Genomic DNA, 23,169 nt, shown 5'->3' with positions numbered 1-23,169 from the left:
AAGGTCAGGTGGTCCAAGTAGTTTGACAAAAATTAGAAGCAAGGCTTGCCTGAGGTAAGAATGTAACATCTTTTGCTAAGCCTAAAAAAAAAAAAAATCCAAATGTGCTGTGTTTAGAAGGAGAGGGATGCCTGTGCCAACTTCAAAGAAATCTTCTACAGTTCAAATTTTATAGCAAATCCTTTCCTTTTGTTTTTTTTTTTTGAGATAGAGTCTCACTCTGTCACCAAGGCTGGAGTGCAGTGGTGCCATCTAGGCTCACTGCAAGCTCCCGCCTGCCGGGTTTTACGTCATTCTCCTGCCTCAGCTTCCCGAGTAACTGGGACTACAGGTGTGCACCACCTACGCCCGGCTAATTTTTTTGCATTTTAAGTAGAGACAGGGTTTCACCATGTTAGCCAGAATGGTCTCAATCTCCTGACCTCATGATCTGCCCACCTCGGCCTCCCAAAGTGCTGGGATTACAGGTGCTAGCCACTGCACCCGGCCGCAAATCCTTTCTTAAAGCAAATTTTTATTTTTGAGGAAAAGAAAATGAACACACTATTGGATACCTTTTATTTCCGCTACATGGTATGTATTATTATTAGAAATTACAGTCATTTTCTAGCAAGATTATGAGCTTTAATCAATGGTGACCCAAACTTCTTCAGCTGTGGCGATCACTCACCCAACTTTGTTCCATTTCTACAGAGAAAAAGTGCAAAGAAAAACACTGAGCAACTTTAGAAGCACACAACAAATTGAGAGAAACACTTGCTCAATGTTTCTCGAATCCTAGACAAATGGCTCACTAGAAATGGTAAGAGAAAGACCTATGAACAAAAGACAAATGGCTAAAAGATGTAAACAGACAGAAAAACATTATAAACAGAAGTATAAAACGTACAAAAAGATGCTCACCTTATTCTTAAAATAGAGAAACGCAAATTAAAACTATGCAAGAATGTCATTATTGCAAATCATACTGTCAGAAACCACACTAGCAAAAATCCAACATTTGGATGTTATTGGGGTCGCAGGAAACCAGGTATTTTTATACGTTTCTGGCAGCAGTGGAAATTTGCACAATTCTACACGGAACAATTTGAAAGTAGCTATCAAGTTTGCTAATGTATGTATTCTTTGACCTCATACTCCTAATTCTAGAAATTTATCCAGCAGATATGCTCCCATGCATGAGAAATAATGTTTGTACAAGCAAGGTTAATTTTTGCATGATTTGTAATTGTTTGTAATTGCAGAAGACTGGAAGCAACCAAAATGTTAAACAGAAGGTGACTGTTAACATTTTTTTCATCTACACAATAAAGAAGTTCTTCATGTATATTTATGGGAAGATTGCTAAGGTGTAGTCTCAAGTCCTGAAAAAGCAAAGTTCAGGAAGTGTAAGTATGCCATAATTGTGCAAAGGAAAAGGATAAAAACTTGTATGTGTGCATTGTGTGTAGATAGATAGGTATTTGCTTGGTGTGTTAGTCAAGATTCTCCAGAGAAACAGAACTGATAGCTATATCTATACCTATCTTGATAGGTATAAATAGATTAATATAGAAAGGATTTGTTATGAGAGGTTGGCTCACATGGTTATGGAGTCTGAGAAGTCCCATGATCTGCTTGTCTGCAAACTGGAGGCCCTGGGAAAATAGTGGTGTAGTTCCAGTCCAAGCCTGAAGGCTTGAGAACCAGGAGAGCCAATGGTCTAAGTCCCAGTCTGAGTCCAAATATCAGAGAACCAGGAAAAGTAACGTCCAAGGGCAAGAAAATGTGTATTTCCCAGTGTAAGAAGAGAGTAAATTTGCCCTACATTTGCCTTTTTGTTCTAATTGAGACCTCAACAGGGGTAATGGCCACTCACATTGGTCAGGGTGATCGTCTTTACTCAACCTACTGATTCAAATGCTAATGTCTTCTGGAAACACCCTCAGAGACACACCCAGAAATAATGTTTTGCCCAGCTATCTGGGAACTTCTTAGACAAGTCAAGTTGACACATAAAATTAGCCATCACACTTGTATATGCCTGAAATATCTATGGAAGTAGGAACTTACTGCATAAGTAAGGAAACAGATGAGGAATGATTCTGTTACCGTGTAAAATGTGACATTACAAAGAAAAGTACAAGACCCCCACAAGGGCCTAGAGGAAAGAGTGACTCTTCGTAGGACTTGATAAAAGCAAGAGGTAAGTCTTTATGTGGAGGGGGATTCTCCAGACAAAGAGGAGGGAAAGGGACACTCCAGGTCGAAAAAATGTGCAAAGGCTTGAAAGAGGCTGACGTGAGTGACATTTGATGCTCAGTAAGAAGTGCAATGTGTCCAGAATTTCAGGTGAACTGGAATGGAATGGCAAGAGATGAGTCAGGTAAGGCTGAATTCCAAGCCATGGGAGCAAGATGGGTGACAATGCTTGGGTAACTCCCAAGGATATCAGGTGAATGACACCAGCCTTGCCATGGCAGAGCCATTGCGTTGGGCCATCGGGAATACAGCTGAAGCAGCCAGGGAGAGCTTTGCACAAACTGAGTTAGCCTCACAACTCTAACACTTGCCTTGGATGCTTGGATGATAACAACAGCCTGGTTTCTAGCCCTGCCTCATCTAATCCACCCTCCATTTGACTGACATTGTGGTTCCTAAAGCAGCCTCCACCTACTGCTCTACTGTTCTCAGAATCAAGTCCAGTTTCCTTAGTGTGACATATAAAGCCTTTTGTAATCTGGTCCTGGCCTTGTCTCTCCCCAGCTTTATTTCTCTGAACTTAGTCCTCCAGCTATCCCAACTATTTGGGTCTGGCCGCAAAGCCTTATGCTATTTCATGCCTCCCTGCTTTTCTCCTGCCCAGGATGCCCCATCTCCACCTCCCCTTCCTTCCTGACTCATGGCTTAACATTTAAGACATAGCTCACTCAGTCTTCCTAAAGACCCATTCATTTCTACCTCCACCCTAGGCTGATTTCAGTGCCCCCTTCTATCCTTCTAAGCCACACTGTATACGTCCACATTACTCTTTTCTCATGCTGCTAATAAAGACATACCGGAGACTGGGTAATTCATAAAGGAAAGAGGCTTAATTGACTCACAGTTTCATGTGGCTAGGGAGGCCTTACAATCATGGTGGAAGGGGAATGAGGAGCAAAGTCACATCTTACATGGTGGCAGGCAAGAGAGAATGAGACCCAAGCAAAAGGGGAAACCCCTTACAAAACCATCAGCTCTCGTGAGACTTACTCACTACCATGAGAACAGCATGGGTGAAACTGCCCCCATGATTCAATTATCTCCACCAGGTCCCTCCCACAACATGCGGGAATTATGGGAGCTAAAATTCAAGATGAGATTTGGGTGGGGACACAGCAAAACCATATCAATGTCCTTGGGAGAAGTGAGGAAAAATCAAGATTTTGGTGTCAGTGAGAGATTTTTCCCTCTCATTCCCTCTGCTTCTCTGTACCTTGGTGTCTTTCAGACAGCTACTTAACCTTGCTGTAGCTTTGCTTTCTCTTCTATGAAATAAGGATCATAATCTTGTTTTGCATGATTACCATGTGGATTAAATGGGGTTGTGTACCTGAAGCATGATTGACAATGTCTGCCTTGGCTGGAGTTGCCTACCACTGCAGGTATTATTGCAGGCATGTCTCTGCCGCTGTCATTATTATAGCATTTCTATTTTTTACATCAAAATTATTTGTTTATGTGCTCTGTGTGTCTGCTTTTTCCCTTTGTCATGAGGGAACTACCTTCTGCAGTCTCTGCATCCCTATGCTCAGCACAGGGTGTATCTTGTACTAGGTGCCCAAAAGATATTTATTGAAATCAACTATAAAATATTTTAAAATATTTTCTATGATATATAATACCCACACATGGTCATAACAACGATGGTGATGGCAATAAACATTTGCACCACTTTACAGTTTAACAAGGAACTTTAGCATATTATTAAGCTGTGTTCCTTGCTTCATTTTTCTTTACCAAAGAGCATCTTTATTTACCAATTCCTCCACTTAAAAAAAGAATGTGTTACTTACTGCATTCATTAATGTTCGTAAGAAATGTACCTGTGTGCTATTCTTTTGATGAATCTGACCTATCATTTGATTACATAAGAAAACATCTCTGCAGGGACTCCCTGAAGAAACAGGAAAGAGCACAGGAGATGAGGAACAAACACAGCCAATGGTGAGGCCCTCAGTAGGGTGCAGGGAGGGGGTGCTGCTGTTAATAAGAAAAGAAGAAAGAAGATTTTCATCTAAAATGAGAAAAGAGAAGAGAGAAAACAGCTGCATTTATATAAGATGGTATGATTTGCTTCTATTCATGGGCATAATGGGAAAAAATAACTTGAACATTGGGTTTAAAATTGGGTTGAATTGAAAAGAAATCCAGCTGGATAAAACGGCAGATCTGAACGGAAATGTAAGGTATCTCTGAAATGGCATTAAAATGGTGAGGAAAACAGTCATATTTTAGGAGGGGTGATTGCTCTATGACCCAGAGGAGCCTGGGCTATATTATTCATTTAAAGTTCTCCGGTTTCCAGCCTGTAAGAGTTCAGAGACTTGAGCTTCCCTGGGCTCAGTCTGCACTAGGCAAGGGTGGGGCTGAGCTGTCTCCACTGCCATTGTGGCAATCTATGGAAGGTTCCTGTGCTTCTGACTCAGTATTTCTCCACCCTAGTTGTGCAGTAGATCAGTATAAATTGAAGCCCCAGTTTACCTTCACTACCTCCTCTCCACCACTCAGCTTGTCATGACCTGCTCAGTAAATAGCTCCACAATTCCTAGAGGCTGTCCTTCAGTGCTTTCCTCTCAACTCCCTTATCCAGTCCATCAACAAGTGCTCTCAATTCCACCTCCTAAATATGTCTCTAATCTGAACCCGTTCCTCCTCTACTTTCAAACCACTAGTCCAAGCCTTCTATATCTTTTACATTCTAATTGGTCTCTCTGCTTCCCCTATTGCCCTTTTCATATTCAATCTCTTAATAGGAGCCAGTAGTTCTTCATATGGATCAGATCTTCAGTGGCTTGAAAAACCCAAAATGACTTAGCCAGCCCTGCATTATGTGGCCCATGCCTTCTGCTCCAGACCCTTTTCTTACCATTCTACTGTTCATCCACCACACTCTAGACACTGGCCTTTATTCAGGGTTTTCCCCCAGCCATGCATCTTCTATTATTCTGTGGGTAGCGGGGCCCCAAAGGCTCACTTATGTCCCTCAAGCCTTACGGTTCATGTACATACAACTCAGGTGACTAACTCTGACCTCCAATGACCTGTCCCTTATCATACCCCCAACAGATGTGGTTACTTTGTCCAAAGCACTTGGCCTTCCCCCTCCACCTGGTCTTTGCCAGATTGGTGAAAAGAGACAAATCTAAACCGTCTTTAAATCCCATTCCTTCCCCATTTTAGAGGTTTAGCAAGTAGCTGGTGCAGTGGGTCTGCTATCCACTCTCCTGGAACAGCTCCTGTAGTGGGTGCAGCCCAGCTTTGTCTGGGGGATAATGAGTGCTGGAAGATTGTGTACTCTGTGCTACTTCAAGACATATAAGCTTCCTCCTCTGAAGCCCATTTCATATATATTGCAAGGCATAGTTTCAGCGTCTTTCTGCCCCTTTTGCCAAATCACTAAATTCATCTCATTCTCATCACTAGAAAATCAGCTCCAAGGGGGCAGGAACCCATCTGACACATTTACCTCCATATCCCCTCCGCTCCTAACATAGTGTTCAAGAGCACCAATGCTGCACCCAATAGCCTGGCAGACTCTTGGCCTAAAACTTTCTGGATGTTTTGAAAGAGATACGTCAAATCTCTGTACCCCTTCTTATTCTTTGTAAAATAGGAAAAATCGCTTTCTACGTTTGGGTAGATTAAATGAGCTAACATACCCCAAACACTTAGAATAGTGCCAAACACTTGAAAGTTCTCACATAGGTTTGAATGATTCTTTTTATTGGCCTGTGATAGATGCGCATCAAATGTACTTTGAAAGAATGAATGAATGGACTCTGCAGGTATCAGCTTAAACATCATCTCTTTAGCAAGGTTTTCCAAGAAATCCAAGCTATAGTAGGTTCTTTTCTACAAGGGCACTTTACCCCAGTTTAGCCTTCTCTTCTTTGTCTCGCTCTCAGGATCTCTCTCTCTGACTAGACATGATCACTCTGAAGGCAGCCTGTGTTTGCTTCATGGACACATCTTTCCAACAAGTGCTTAGCACATAAAGTTGCCCAGGGTTAAGTACTGAATGAAAGAAATGCAACAGGAAGACTGAAAGGTTTTTGGAGTGTGTCTGAGTAGTTGTGTATATCCAAGGAATGCAGGACATCAGAGGTCAAAGTTAGATATCCTCAGATCTTACGCACACGGACCAGAAGACTTTGGGGGTCCAAGGGCAGTTAGATGAGGGAGCTTTCGAGACCCAGATGCCAGTGACTAATGGGATCAATTAATTTGAAAATCCACACATACACACTTAAAATCAGAACAGTACCAAATATAGCCAATATAGTCATGGTCAAAACTGGTCATAAATTCTGGTTCTGCCACCTACTGGCCATGTAACTTAGGCAAATGCCTTAACATCTTTGAGTCTCAGTTTCCCTATCTATATAATAGGGATAATTATCATTCAGTTCATAAGATTATTGTGAGAATTAAATGACAGAATGTGTAAAACTTGCTTATGATTTATAGTATTGAATTCTTATGTCTATTCAGTTCCCCACTAGATCATCACTAAAATGAAAGTAAAAGAATGAAAGAGGAGAGGTAGGAGAGGAAAAACAGCCTATGAGAAATAGCAACATGTGTCAGAAGCTGGAAAGTGCATGGAGTAGGGGTCGGTGACACAGCAGAGCAGAAAAAGCAGAAGCAGAGAGGAATGAGGGTACAGAGCAAGTCTGAATTTACCCTGTAGAACCCTAGAAAGGCTTGAAACTTGGAAACATCATGAACTGCTGGGCCAGAGGTGAGGATCCAGATGAAAATCAAAAGAATTAACTGAAAGTCTGAACTAGAATTAACTGAAAGTCAGTAAGACTTCTGGATGTCTCCACCTCTTGCTGCCCAAAGACAGCTCCTTTTCTCTCCTCTACAGAGACTGGAGGTTTAGTCTCCAACCCTGAGGGCACCAGTGAGAAGGAAGTGGAGGAGTGAGGCATCAGGTTGAAATCAGAGGGGTTAGGAGAGAGTCTAGACTGAATAGTGAGACACTGCCTACCTGCTTCAGTTCCTGTCTTGTGTCTAGAACTTCATCAGCCAGGGGTATTCCATTCTCTGTCCACTAACACACATAGGAGATCAGAAAATTATTCTGTGGAGAAATGGAATTGCAGAAAACTGCTACAGATATTGGCATCCTGACCGTGTACGGGCCTCCCCAATTAAAAATCCAATTTGGCCAGGCACGGTGGCTCATGCCTGTAACCCCAACACTTTGGGAGGCTGAGGCAGGCAGATCACCTGAGGTCAGGAGTTGAAGACCAGCCTGGTCAACATAGTGAAACCCTGTCTCTACTAAATATACAAAAAATTAGCTAGGGGTGGTGGCACATGCCTGTAATCCCAGCTACTTGGGAGACTGAGGCAGGAGAATCACTTGAACCTGGGAGGCGGAGGTTGCAGTGAGCTGAGATTGGCCATTGCACTGCATCCTGGGAAACAGAGTGAGACTCTGTCTCAAAATAAATAAATAAATAAATAGAAAAACCCAGTTTGCCTCCAAACTACCCTGCAGTGAGGCTTTCTACTCTTGTTTTAGTGACCCATTCTCAAATATGAAGTATCATTAGATACTTGAGAAATGTGTGAAAAACACCAGATAAAAAGGAACTCAGAAGAAACAAAGGCAATAGAGAAAGCAAAAAAAAAAAAAAAAAAAATTAAACTTTTTCTATTAATACCTTTAGATATATAAGGCAAGATCTTGAGTCTACAAAAAAGAATAAGATTACATAATAAGGAGTAATAAGGAAAAACCACTTTTCAATTTTAAAAATATAATAAATGAAATGAAAAATTAATGAGAAAGAGTGGTAGAAATATCAAGAAAATCTTTCAGAAACTAGAGTAAAAATCAAATAGATGAACATTAGGATAGAAGAAATAAGAAAAATTAGAAAACTAATCTAGGGAGTCTAATATCTAGGTAACAGAGATTTTGGAAAGAATAAAGAGAATAATATTGAGAGAAAATGATCAAAGAAATAATACAGAGAAATTTCTCAGAACAGTAGGACATTACTTTTCTGGTTGAGAGGGCCTACCCAATCCCCAACACAGTGAATAAAAATAGATTTACAGAAATTTTAGACTACCAGTGAAAATGAGAAGAACCAAAAATTTCACATAAAAATACAAGTCAGTACAAAGAAACTAGATTAAGGATGGCATTAGAAAATAGGATAAATATGCTATATGCCAGAAAACAAAGAAAAATATTTTTAAAATTTTGAGGGAAAATTATTTTCAACATATAATTCTCTAATGAGTCACCTTTCAATGAAGCCTGAGTGTAAAATAAAGCCATTTTCAGATAGAAAGGAACTTAACATTTTTATCTCCTACATATTCATTTTTAGGAAGCTTTTGGAAGATGTATTTCAGTAAAACAAGGGAATAAGCTAAGACATAGAAGTAGAAAAATCCAGAATCCAGGGAACAGGAAAGCTAACAGAGAGGCAGTGAAGGAAAGTTCCAGATTGCAACCATGGAGCAGTCCTAGAGAGTCATCCAGTTTATGTTCACATTTTCAGCCACAGCATGGGAAGTGGGAAGCCAGGCAGAGCTCAGTAGATTCTAAGAGCTGAAGAAACAGAGCTGGGAGGCTGGAGAAGCCAAGGCAGCTAATAAAATTCACAGGGTAGAGTACCAAAGAGAAAAATGTTGTGGAGAGAACTCCAGAGATTTACAGAGGATCTTTCTCAAGTATATATTTGAGTGTTGATGCATATCTGTAATACAATGCATGCCTATGAGGAAACTATTAAAGATGAGAGGAAGAACCACCCCGAAGGATTAGAGGGAACAGCATTCAGAAGTTATGCAGGGCTGGGAATAGTGCCTGTACCCGACAGCCGAAGTGGAAAACCTTGTAATTCACAAGACATTCATGAATAATGGTCTTGCCTCAGTAGTGGAGAACAACTAAAGCTACCTGGCACTCAATCAAAAATTATCAAGCATACAAAAAAGCAAGAAAAAATTGCCTTAATTAGGAAAAACATCTATCAATTGAAACTGACCCAGAAATAACAGAGGTGATAGAATTAATAGACAAAACATTAAAAATTATTACATCTGTATTCTATATATATTTAATAAGTCAGAGGAAAGACGGAACACGTTAGGTAGAGACATAGAAGAGATTTAAAGAAGACCCCAATCAAAATTCTAGAGATGAAAACTACATCTAAGATGAAAAGTACACCGAATAGGATTAACAGCCCATTAGACATTGCACAAATCTTACTCAAACATTACTTTGATTATGGAACAGCTACAAAGTATTTTTAAAGTTCTGAAGGAAGCAGTGCTCTTAATTATCATTTATAATCAACACTGGACTTTCCTATTGACAGTACCTGTGAGTTAATTAAGAAGTCACCTGGCATTGATGTTGAGAAACCTGACATGTCCTTCATCAAAATAGATTCTTTTCAAGCCACAGAGGATAAGTGCTACCTGTTTAATGATACTGAGTGGTTGGCTCATTAGCTTGTCATGACTACCTCCCCTTCCCAAACACATGCATGCCATGTTTTTAACCTCTTGTGCTATAAATAAAAGAGTCTAATGGGAAAAGCCCAGGATTTTGAGGCCTGGTTTTCCATATTGTTCAATCAATTTTGAATGTGTTCTAGGCATGCTGTGAGGTGCCAGTGACTCAGTGACAAGACACAGCACCTATCTTTATAATGCTCAAAATTTAATGGCAAGAGACAGATGAGGATATGTGCAATTATGATACAGTATGATATGGTTATGATGGGAAAGAACTGGGTATTAGTGAAAGCATACACCATGGTATTTTAGATTTGGAAGCTAGAGAAGTTTTGGAGGAAATGAGGTCTTTTATGAACCTCGAAATATGAGCAGGAGTTTATCCAGTGAAGAGTTGGAACATGGGTCAAGCAAAGGCCCAGAGCCAAGAAAAGGCAAGGCATGTTTCAGAAACTGCAAGCAATTCAGCATGGTTAGAAAGCTTGAGGACTGGTCTTGGTGAGAGAGAAGGCTGGGGAGGCTTGATTTGGATATTGTCCCAAAGGGAAAAAAAGGAATGGAAGGAATTTATAATGTTACCACATTTACTTTAAAAAATGTTGACTCAGAATAAGATGTCAGAGTTGAAGAGAGGGCAGATGCAATAATCCCAGTGAGGCGAATGTTAAATGGCATGAGGCAAAGGTTGCCACTATGGAGAGAAATGGATACTTTCAAGAGAAATGTAAGAGCTCAATTCAACAAAATGTCCTTGGTTAGTGATAGGGCCTATGAAAGAATAAGAAGGCTTAGGTCATTTTTGGCTTGAGCAACTGTAAGTCCCCATCCCTGAGTCACTCTAACGAGCTTTCTTTCCTGAATGCCCACCTGACTGCTGGCTACTACTTGTAAAGTCCCCCAGTCCCTGTGTGGGCTAGTGTCTGTTCGAATTCACATTCTTGGAGCTCACCTCAGTCCCCAATGTTATCTGGCAATGACTGTGCATTTTTTGAGTCAGCTTTCATTCTACTTCTCCGTAGTGCTTCAAACCTCCCACCCTCCTTAAAACTCCCATCCAATCACTCATCATTCCCTTTTCAGTCCACAGACTTGCCTTCCATTTCACTAAAAACGATCAAAGCCAACCAAACCAACTGATGCTTGTTACCCTCTCACCCTCTATATGCTAACTTATCTTTACAGCTTTCCTTTGACTTGCAGAGAAAAATGTGCCCTATTGCACTGGAAGCATAATTTCTCTGCCTCTGCACTAGATCACCTCCCTTTTCATTTCTTCAGTCACCTGGTTTTGGGGCTCCATCAATTATCTCCCCCCTCTGCACTTCCCCTACTCTTCTGTTTCCTTCCCGCCAACATCTAAATATTCCCAAACTTCTGCCATCTTGGAAAACCCTCCCTTGAGTCTTTCTGGCTTGCATGGCTCTTTTTTTTCTGTTCAGTTTGCCTAAGACCTAGCCACCCTTTCTCTCACCACTTCTGACTTTCCCATTGATTCCTCAGCCTTCAGAGGCCACCTGTGGGCTAAACCTAGTGCATTTCTTTTTAGCTTTGAGATTACTTTTCTTATTTCAGCAGCATTTAACATGACTGAAACCACTGGACACATTCTTCAAATTATTTCTTCCCCTCACTGTTCCTTCCATTCCCTTTTGCCTATTCCTCTCCCTTTGTTGGAATGTAATAAATTCATATTACCTGCAGTTTTATATTCAGGTCATTTTATTTTCTACTTAAAGGATTTTAACTGATATTTGGCTTTCTATATTTTTATATAATAAATGTGTGAATATATCTCTTTATAAACCATTCATTGTTTTTGGATAAAGCCAAAGTTCCCCTAAAATGCCACTCTTTGTCCCTTCCTATATCGCAGAGGTAACTGTGTTTATCTTTTGGTGAGGTTCACTCCTGAGTTTGTTTTCTCAGTCTTTATGTACACACCTATGAGGGGTCTTCAAAATGTTCATAGAAAATGCATATTATGAACAAACTATGCATGGTTTTCACATTTTTTTGCACCAAAATAAACTGATACTAATGTGTTATGCCATGTCTGAACAGGATCTAGTTTGAGGCACTCAGAAGGATAATATATCAGTTTGAAAAGAATCCTTATCAGAGAAACATGAATTCTGCTAAAATTGAAGCAAGAACAAACATCAAATTTATGGTGAAACTAGGGTGGAAAATTGATAAAAATCACTGATGCTTTATGAAAATTTATGAGGATAATGCCCCAAATTATCCAGTAGTTTACAAATGAATAATTTGTCTTAACAAGGAATAAATCCAATGTTGAAGATGAAGCCCACAGTGGCAGGTCATCCACATCAACTTGCAAGGAAAACATTCACCTTGTTTGTGTTTTAATTGAAGAGGACTGACGATTAACAGCGGAAACAAGAGCCAACATCATAGACATCTCAAATGATTCAGCTTACACAATTCTGAATGAAAAATTAAAGTTTAACAAACTTTCCACTTGTTGGGTTCCAAAACCATTGTGTCCACCAAATCATCTGCAGACAAAAAAAAGTTTTCGATGAAAAATTTAAACAAGTGGGATCAGGATCCTGAAGCATTTTTTAAGAATTATAACTGGAAATGAAACATGGCTTACCAATATTATCCTTAAGACAAGACATAATCAGAGCAAAGGTTACTAAGAGGTGGAAGGGGTCCAGCCAAAGCAAAAGTGAACCAGCCAAGAGCAGAGGTCATGGTAACAATTTTGGGGGATGGTCAAGGCATTTTGCTTGTTGATTTTCTGGAAGGCCAACAAATGATAACATCTGCTTATTCTGAGAGTGTTGAGAACGTTAGACAAAGCTTGAGCAGAAAAAACAAAAACGTCTGGGAAAGCATTACTAGACAGTCCTGTTCCATCATGACAATGCTCCTGCTCACTCCTTTCAGCAAACAAGGGGAATTTTGGGAGCATTTCAATGGGAAATTATTAGGCATTCACTTTACAGTTGTTATTTGATGTCTTCTGACTTCTTTTTGCTGCCTAATCTTAAAAAATCTGTAAGGGACACCCACTTTTCTTCAGTTAATCATCTAAAAAAGATTGCATTGACATGGCTAAATTCTCAGGACCCTCAGTTCTTTAGGGATGAACTAAATGGCTGAAATCATAGCTTACAAAAGTGTCTTGACTTTGATGTGAAATAAAATTTACATATTTTATTTTTACCTTTTAGTTCCACTTTCCATAAACTTTTTGAAGTCCTCTAGTATCCTCAATCTTTAGGGCCTTCCTCTACCCCAGAGGTCACCACTGTTTTGGTTTGATAGAAATGGTACCAGATCTTTTCCCATGCATTTATAGACCTGTATAAATCCATGAGTATTTAGTTTGGCTTCATGGAGGTTTAAAAAAACTTACATAACTTATTGTTGCAAATTGTCTTTAAAACAATGACAATGACGGCCGGGCGCGGTGGCTCAAGCCTGTAATCCCAGCACTTTGGGAGGCCGAGACGGGCAGATCACGAGGTCAGGAGATCGAGACCATCCTGGGTAACACAGTGAAACCCCGTCTCTACTAAAAATACAAAAACTTAGCCGGGTGAGGTGGCAGGCGCCTGTAGTCCCAGCTACTCGGGAGGCTGAGGCAGGAGAATGGCGTGAACCCGGGAGGCGGAGCTTGCAGTGAGCTGAGATCCGGCCACTGCACTCCAGCCTGGGTGACAGAGCGAGACTCCGTCTCAAAAAAAAAAAAAAAAAAAAAACAATGACAATGTGTCTTGAAAAATCTTTCCTTGTTACTACTAAGGGGCCAATCACATTCTTTTAACATACAACAAAGCGTTCTATGGGTCCTGTATTAGCTTCCTATTGCTGCCATAACAAATTACCACAAACTTAGTGGTTTAAAGCAACACAAATTTATTTATTTATTTATTTTAAAATATTTATTTCAGGTTCAGGTGTACATGTGAAGGTTTGTTACACAGGCAAACTAATGTCATAGGGGTTTAAAATTTATGGTTCAGAGGTCAGAAACTGAAATGGGTTTCACCGGGATAAAATTAAGGTACAGGCAGGGGTGCACTCCTTCTGGAGAAAGTGTAGAAAGAGAAAAGTGACAGACAAGAATCTCTTTCCTTGCCTTTTGTAGCTTTCAGAGGCCACTTGCATTCCTTGGCCGTAGACCTTTCCTCCATCTTCAAAGACATCGGTGTAGCATCTTCAAATCTCTCTCTGATTCTAACATTTCTGTTTCCCCTTTTCATAGATAAAGATCCTTGAGATTACATTGATCCCACCTGTATAATCCAGGATAATCTCTCATGTCAAGAGCCTTAATTTAATCAACTGCTTCGTCCCTTTTCCACGTGAAGTAACATATTCACAGATTCCAGGAATTACAATGTTGACTTCTGGATATCTCAGGGCCCATAGTCTGTAGCTGTTTTCCTCTTTTTTCTTTCTGCATTCTCCTTGGTGGTCTTTCTCATTCTCCTGGATGATGCTACATTTCTATCTCCAACTCCAGTTACAGCTATTTATTGAGTATATCTGCCCTCTGAGATCCCACAGGCTCTGGAACCATGCCGTTTGTCTTCTTCAGGTCTTTGCAAATTTGCTCTCTTGGTTTGAGGACTTTTCCCTCCTTTCAAGCCACACTATCTTCTTTGTCTTTCAAGACTCAAGGTGTTTGCATCCTTCCCCAGGTTGTTTTCTTTCCAGATCAGTTCTCATACCTTCCAGAACTATGCCTATTGCAGTTTTCATCCTGTATTCTAAATGTCTGTGTTTTACCTGTCAACTTTCTGGACTTATCTACTATTTCTCGTAACCCTAGTGCTTGGACCAAAAGTAGACATTTAATCAATGTTTGTTGAATGTATGAGGTCAGAAAAAGCAGTCCTGAGGGCAACCATTTGCTTTGAAATCTGTCTTAAAGTTGCAGCTACCTCTAGATTTCCAACCCATGGACTTCTAACATTCACCAACTGGTACAGTTTAGGAAAAGGGGGCTGCAAGTGTGACTTCATGCCAACGCTCCAGGGGTTGTCTGAAGACCTCAGTTCATATCAGGTGTCTCTGCATGCAGCTACTTTAGGTCCTGGGAACCTTCCCTTCTTGCCCATCCAGGAAGAGAGGTGAACTGCTCCTCACTGTCACTAGTCCCAGGGTCCTGTGCTTGTTCTCATTAGATTTTCTATTCCTGCCCATTCCTTTGCAAGTATTTCCTTTGCAAGTATTTCCTTTACTTTCTCCTCCTTAGCTTATCCAACTTGAACATGCTCTCTGTTTACTGCCAGATCCCTGACTAACAGGGGCAATGGTCATATCTAATCTGTAACCAGATCCTCAATATTTCAAACCAAGCCTGTATCTCAGCACTCAGTTGATGTTTATGGAATGAATATTGAATGTTCTGTGATAAACTTACTAAAGTTTATAATGTCGTAGTGTAATCATTGAAATGTTATAACTGGACCTGACTTTAGATATTTTCCACCCAAGACCCATCATTTTATCTAAGCGAATTTCAGTTTGGAAATTGTGATAGAACAGAGAGTGTGCAATAATGGGTAGAGGAAATATTTCAGAGTCATGTAGACTTGAGTTTGGATCAGAGGTGCCACTGGGCATATTCAGTTTTGTCAACTGCTAAATGAAGAAAATATTACATCACTGGGCTGTTGAGAAGATTAAATGAGCTGATGCACCTGAGTTCCCTGGTATAGAACACAAATGTCCTGGTTTCCATTCCAGGGTGCATGCCACCATTTGGCCAACCAAACTGAGCTGAATATGTGATAGTTTAGTATATAGAAAGGACTTCGTGTGGCCCTACTCCTGGTGTGTACGTCCATGCTGCTAAACCAGTGATAAGAGATGAAGGAGCTCTTGCGGCCAGCTCCCAGCTGACTCTTCCAGACCATATTTTGACATTTATGTTTTCTTCTCTTTCATTATGTCGTTATATTTGTAGCTACAATTTTTATATTTAAACACACTCATAGAAGACGGAAAAGTTGAAAAAAATGTTGTTCAAGGGGATTCCACATTTGTTCTCCAGAACATTATTTTCTGACTCCACGTCTCTTCCTGCAAAGGTTCTTCCATGGTGGGTGCTCTATGAAACAAGCTTCCTATTTAGCTAAGCCTCAGGCAAGCTCATCCTCTTTTTTCTAAGGGATAGAATGTGTGGGTCTGCAGTCCTATTCTAGCAAATCTCTTGATACAGCAAACATTTCCTGAAGTCCTATTTCCTTCCAAGTATTTTGAAGCTTGCAAACGCAGATATAATGAATGGAGCCTTTAGCGTGAACAATCGCTCAACAGCATAAGTTATTTTAATGGGCCCATCACTTGAAACTAAACTTCCACCATCTGTTCTACCCTTTTACTGCAAATGCAAAAAGAACACCATTCCCAGTGGCATCATAAAAAGTTCGATATAAGTGATTTAAATGCATGTTTTGGTTTTGTAGTCAGTGCAATATACATCTGAAGGAAGGCTCATATTGGATTTATTTTTTATGGCAAAATCAAAATTCAGAGTGGAAGAGTTTCTCTGTTAACTGAGTACCTTTAGAATTGGCATGGAATAAGTTCTATCATGTCATTCATTCATTCATTCATTCATTCATTCATTCATTCATTCATCTTTCTTTCTGCAAATACATATGGAATGCCACCATGTACTTGGCACTATACGGACACTTGGAATATAGAAGTTAACAGTGACAATGGGTAAGACCCCTAGCACCTCTAAAGGAATGTAAAACAGGACATTTCATGTAAATACACATAAAAATCACATGAAAACATAAATTTCATGTTATGCTTCAGAATACTAATGTGAAGGAATAAAAAAAGTTTGCAGTCAGCCAGCTCTTGATTTAAAATTCCCAACTGCTCCACAATGTAACCTGAGACTGTTTTCTTATTTAACAATGACTTACATACTAAACTTTGTCTCCTCATCTGGAAAATGGGAGTAATAATATCTCCCTCATGAGTCTGTAGCGATTGAATAAGTTGTATACACAAAGCTGTTAGCTCAGGGCTTGGCTCATAGTTGGTGTTATATGTTAATTCTTCTGTTTTCTAAATAGCATTTTTTATGGATTTGGGGAAATTACATCTTAAAGTAATATTTCCCCTTTACTACATAAAATAATACACTCATAGAACACCAGAGTAGAAAAGAATCTAAGAAATATTCAGCTTTCAGCCTGGGCAACATGGGGAGGCCCTGTCTCTACTAAAAATACAAAAAAATAACCAGGCATGGTGGTGTGCACCTGTGGTCCCAGCTACTAGGGAGGCGAGGTGGGAGGATTGCTTGAGCCCGGGGACAGAGGTTACAGTGAGCTGAGATCGTGACACTGACTCCAGCCTGTGTGACAAAGTGAGACCATGTCTCGAAATAAATAAATAAATAAATAAATAAATAATAAAAAAGGAAAATTCAGCTTTAACTTAGTGTTCCATATTGTATAGATAAATTTCATTCCAGAGAGAATTAGCAACTAAAGTCTCGCAGTATGCAACAGTTTCTAAAGCATTTTGGTTGTGTACTTATCAATAAAAAAAATTTTAAGCATGCATTTCTAATATATATATATGTCATATATATATATTTGAAATCATGGATAGCTACATTAACATCTTATAGTCTGGGCGCAGTCCTCACTCCTGTAATCACAGCTCTTTTTGGAGGCTGAGGCTGGCAGATCACCTGAGGTTGGGAGTTCGAGACCAGCCTGACCAACATGGAGAACCCCTGTCTCTACTAAAAATACAAAATCAGCCGGGCATGGTGGTACATGCCTGTAATCCGCACTACTCGGGAGGCTGAGGCAGGAGAATCTCTTGAACCCGGGAGGCGGAGGTTGCAGTGAGCCAAGATAGTGCCTGGGCACCAAGAGCAAAACTCTGTCTCAAAACAAAAACAAAAACAAACAAACAAACAAACAAAAAGACCAAAAAAACCATATTACCTACATTACTATATATAATAGAAATAAAAAAGAATGAGATAATATGAACAATATTTATTGTCTCACTGGTTTTAGTGGCTTCCTACTATGCTTAAGGCATGCATATTGGTCTCTGGAGGCACACTGTATGCTTGGATGAAGCTTATTATTAACATTAATGTATAATTTCACAGTCAAACACTTTTTGAAAAGATATTGAAGAGATTTTTAACTGACTGCATTATTTCTATCTTGTGATGGGGCTGACCAAGAACTCATACCAGGAGGACAAGCATCAAACTCTGCCGTTTTCTTGTTTTTCTCCTGCATTATGCTCAACCCACCATTTCTTTGCAGGGATATTTTCAGCCACTTCTCCATTTCATGCTGAGTAGTCTGATTAGAACTGGACAATAAAATGCATATCCACTTAACCAGGTGCATGTTAATATACTGACAGGGAACAGATGTGTGAGGGAGCTGCAGCTGTCCCTTCCCTTCATGGGACTTGTCCTTGAGGGCACTCTTTGCACATTATGTGGCGTGTGACCCTCTCACATAGTGATCAAAGGTGGGTGAGAGTATCAATGTGTATATAAAACATTAGCAAAGCTCTTATTATTTCTCAAGGACGAATAGTTAAATAGTTTTTCTTGCCGGGCGCGGTGGCTCACGCCTGTAATCCCAGCACTTTGGGAGGCCGAGGCGGGCGGATCACAAGGTCAGGAGATCGAGACCACGGTGAAACCCCGTCTCTATAAAAATACAAAAAATTAGCCGGGCGCGGTGGCGGGCGCCTGTAGTCCCAGCTACTCAGGAGGCTGAGGCAGGAGAATGGCATAAACCCAGGAGGCGGAGCTTGCAGTGAGCCGAGATCGCGCCACTGCACTCCAGCCTGGGTGACAGAGCAAGACTCCGTCTCAAAAAAAAAAAAAAAAAAAAAAAAAAAATAGTTTTTCTTAATATTTTCTTTCCGCTGTCCCCAAAATGGCCATGCTCACCTGACACTGAAGGACACTGAATTGCTGGAAGTGGAAGGACTAGAGTCTATTGATTTCAGCAAATGTTTTTTCCTCAGAAAATATAATTAAGTAAATACAAAAAACCTTTATTTCATTGTAGTCTCACTTGTTCAGAAAAGTGTGTATACCAAAGTGCACACCTTCATGAAGCTTCCTAAACTGAACCCACCCCATGACCATCATGAAGATCAAGAAATAGAACCTTCCCAGCACCCACTGTGGTTGTGTGCTTCCATCTTTCCCCACATAACGCCTGTCCTGACTTCTAAATCCACAGGTTAGTTTGCTTGTTTTTCTAATTTTATACATAGGGAATCATACAATGGAAATTATTTTGAATTTGGATTTCTTTTGTGTAACATAATATTTGTGAGATGTATCTGTGTTGGTAGGTGTAGTGTGGTTCTTTCATTTTCTTTTTGTTTTTGTTATGTAGTATTTCATTGTTTGAGCATATAATTGCTTATGTATCCATTCTAGAGTTGATGAATATTTGAGTTATTTTTGTTGTATGGTATCATGAATAATACTCCAATAAGGCTCATACATTTGGGGTGTGCGTGTGTATATACATATACACACATATATATACATACACACATTTTAATTGGATATATACATGTATATCCATTTAAATATATACTTAAAATATGTTTATATATAAAATACACTTATATATAATTATAAATATGCATTATAAATATAAGTATAATTACATATATAAACAGTGGATTTGCTGAGTCATAGATTGGATATATATTGAGCTTTGCCAGGTAGAGTAGAGCACATATTAATCAACCATTGCCACAATAATGGCATGAAGTTAATCACATCAAAATGAGCAACATATAACAATGAGCATTTATTACTCACCCATCTGTGGGCTGGCTGGGATGCTCCTGATTTAAATTGGGCTTACTCAGGCTTTGCTTGGGTGTCCCTCATCGTTCCCGGACCACTAGCTTCTCTGGGTACATTCTTTTCCCAGCAAGAGGCTGGAACCAAGATGGCTTGCCTAACTGCAAAAGCATATTTCAAGCCTCTGCCCATCCACCAATATCCTCAGTACAATGCAAGTCAAACCCAAGGGATGGGGAAAAATCATGCCACTCACCATGCGGTCTTTGTGAGTGTGTGAATATATAATTCTATTACAGAGAAATGAGGAAATTTGCATCAGTAATTAAATTGGCCAGATAATTTTTTAAAGTGTGCCAATTTACGCTGCCAGCAGTGGTTCTTAAAATTCCCATTACTCCACATCTTCAACATTTGGCATTTTCAGTCTTTTTAAAGATAGTCATTCAATACCATGGTTTTAACTTATAGCTACCTAATGATTAATAAGGTTGAGTACCTTTTCATATGTTTATTGCCTTTTCTAAATTGCTTGCCCAAGATTTTTACCCATTTAAAAAATTAGGTTGCCAATCTTTGCCTTATTGATTCATGGAATATATTCTGACTAGGAATTCTTTGTCAGTTACATCTTTCCCCACTCTGTGCCTTGCCTTTTCACTCTTCTAATTGTGTTTTGGATGAATATACACTTTTTATTTTCAATATAGCCCAATTATCAATCTTTCCCTTTATGATGAATGCCTTTTATGTCCTCTTTAAGAAGTCCTGGTCTACCCTGAAGCCATGAAGATATTTTCTCATGTTTTCCTTCAAAAGTTTTATTTTTCTTTACATATTTAGATATGCAATCTCTCTGGAATTGGTTTTTATGTATTTTATAAGGTAATGATTCAGATTCATATGGATGTCTAATTGACCCCGTACCACTTATTGAAAGATCATCTTTTCCCTACTGCAGTGCTGGGACACTCTCATATGAAATGACCATTATGTATTATCCATCCCCGAGCTGTTTTTTGCATTCTGTTGACCTATTTGTCTGTCTTTATATCAATATTACACTCTTATTTACTGCAGCTTCATGATACATCTTGACAATTGAGACCATGAACCCTCTAGCTTTGTTCTTCTTCAAGATTGTTTTCACTTTTCTTGACCCTATATTTTCATTAAAAATGTTTAAACCCACTTGTCAATTTTCACAGCAATCCTTCTGGAATATTGATTAAAATTATAATGATTAATTTGTAGAGAATCGATTATCACAACTTCTTTCAGTATACAAGCATGAAATATTCCTCCATTTTTTAAAGTATTTAAAATGTTTTACTCAATAGGTTTCTGTGTAGAGGTCTTGCACCTCTCTCTCTCTCTCTCTCTCTATGTATATATATATATGTATATATACTGGGCTTTTAATTTTTATTTATTTTATTATATATAGAGAGAGGTATATATAAATATATGTGTATATTTATAGTTACAAGTTTTTGAGCTACAGTAAAAGATGTCTTTTAAAATTTCATTTTCTAGTAGTTTTTTTGTCAGTATGTAGAAATAAAATTAATTTTATATTGTTTCTATCTAGTGACTTGCCCAAATTTACTAACAAATTCTATCTTATCTGTATTTTTTCAGATTTTTATATACACAATAATGTTATCTGCAAATAATGACAACTTTATTTCTTTTTTCCAATTCTTATATCTTTTAGTTCTTTATCTTGCATTATTACTTTGAATATATTATTACATGGTGAAATAAAATATTTTCTGAAGTTCTTCCTGTAGGTGCCCTTAATCAAATTTAAACTGGTTCTTTCTAGTCTTAGTTTGCTCAAAGTTTTTAATGGTAAATTTTATCCATTTTTTTGCATTATTAACATGTTTGTGCAATTTTTTGTTATTCTATTATATGGCGGATTATAATCCATTGATGTTTGAGCATTAAATTAACCTTATGTTCCTGAAATAAGCACAATGTGGTCATAATAATTCTTTTCATGTGTTGCTTAATTGGTTTTGCAAATATTTTGTTTGGTATTTTATTTATTTATGCTCATGTGAATTATTGGTCTCTAGTATTTTTCTTGCAATATTACTGTCAAGTTTTGATTTCAAAGATGTACTAGCCTTACGTGTAATATGACTTGAAAAGGCAACTGGCTTTGTCCATACTCTGAAAAGTTTTGTGTAATATTGGTGTTATTTCTTCCTTAAAGTGTTTGGAAGAGTTCACCAGTGATGTATCTTGGTATCGAATTTTCTTTATGGAAAACTTTATTTACTTCAATATCTTTAATACCTAAATACATATTCAAATTACTTTTTCTTGTTTAGCTTTGGTAAGTTGTTTTGTAATAAATCACTTATATAACCTACATTTTCAAATTTATTTGAAAGTAGTCTAACTTGTTCAGTAAAGTGTGCATACCAAAGTGCACATCTTCATGAAGCTTGTCAGTTATATCTTTCCCCACTCTGTGCCTTGCCTTTTCACTCTTCTAATTGTGTTTTGGATGAATATATACTTTTTATTTTGAATGTAGCCCAATTATCAATCTTTCCCTTTATGATGAATACCTCTTATGTCCTCTTTAAGAAGTCCTGGTCTACCCTGAAGCCCATATGAAGTGCACACCTTCATATTGGTCGCATGTTATACATTTTCCATAAAAATTTATGGGTATAAATTGATCATAATATTTTATTAATCTTAGTGTCTATAGAATTATGTAGTCATGTCCTGTTTTTCACTGATGGTATTACTTTTTTGCAACTTCTCTTTTTCTTGATGTGTTTTATAATGGATTTATCAATTTTATTAACTTTTAAAGTATCAACTTCTAGATTTATTGATTTTTTTTATTGTACATTTGTGTTATATTTCAGTAATTTAGAATTTTGTCTTCATTATTGTCTTCTTGAAATGTTTTTCCTGTCATCATCTTATATCATGACTTCAAACCTGTCTTCCTATCTGCTAGGTTTAATTGAGGCTATACATTTTACTCTGAGCATGATTTTAACTACATCCCATATGTTTTGATAGCTTGCATTTTTATTATTCACTTCAAATTATTATTTAATTTCCATTTTGACCTTTTTCTTTCACTTATAGGTTATTCGATAGTGTAAAGCTTAAATTGAAAATATTTGGAGATTTTCCAGTTAGCTTATGCCATTAATACTGTTCTTGCTTAATTTCATTGTAATCAAAGGATATATTCTCATTTAAATCATTTAGAATTTGTTGAGACTTACTTTATGGTACAACATATGGTTGGTTTTGGCAACTCCTATATGTCCTACCTACCCCAAAATAATATGTTTTCTGCAGGTTATGAATGCATTTTCCTATATAAGTTAATTAGATTCACTATTGCATACATGTTCAAAACTTACATTTCCTTAGTTTTGTTTATGATGCCATATTCCACTGATTACTGATAGAAGAATCTTAAAATTTCCCACTATAATTGTGGCTTCCTATGTTTCTCCTTTGAATTTGGATGATTTTTCACTTTATACATTGTGAAACTGTGTTATTTTCTGCATAAAAATTTATATTAAAAATAGTTTCCTGTATATTGACTCTCTTATAAT

At 38.3% G+C, this 23,169-nt stretch overlaps 1 long non-coding RNA gene across 2 annotated transcripts in view; it reads left to right on the top strand.

Moving 5' to 3' along the window:
* Positions 1-536: 536 nt before the first annotated feature.
* LOC112427734 (uncharacterized) overlaps positions 537-23,169 on the top strand; it is a 64,252-nt gene continuing 41,619 nt past the window's right edge. For both annotated transcript variants that reach the window (XR_011620667.1, XR_011620666.1), the window contains exons 1-3: positions 537-802; positions 1,245-1,388; positions 4,129-4,304. This is a non-coding gene — a long non-coding RNA (uncharacterized lncRNA). The remainder of the gene's footprint in view (positions 803-1,244; positions 1,389-4,128; positions 4,305-23,169) is intronic.

This window comes from Macaca nemestrina, chromosome 3 (genome assembly GCF_043159975.1).
Source record: "Macaca nemestrina isolate mMacNem1 chromosome 3, mMacNem.hap1, whole genome shotgun sequence".
Lineage (NCBI taxonomy): Eukaryota > Metazoa > Chordata > Mammalia > Primates > Cercopithecidae > Macaca > Macaca nemestrina.
This window is presented reverse-complemented; position numbering and strand designations above follow the sequence as displayed.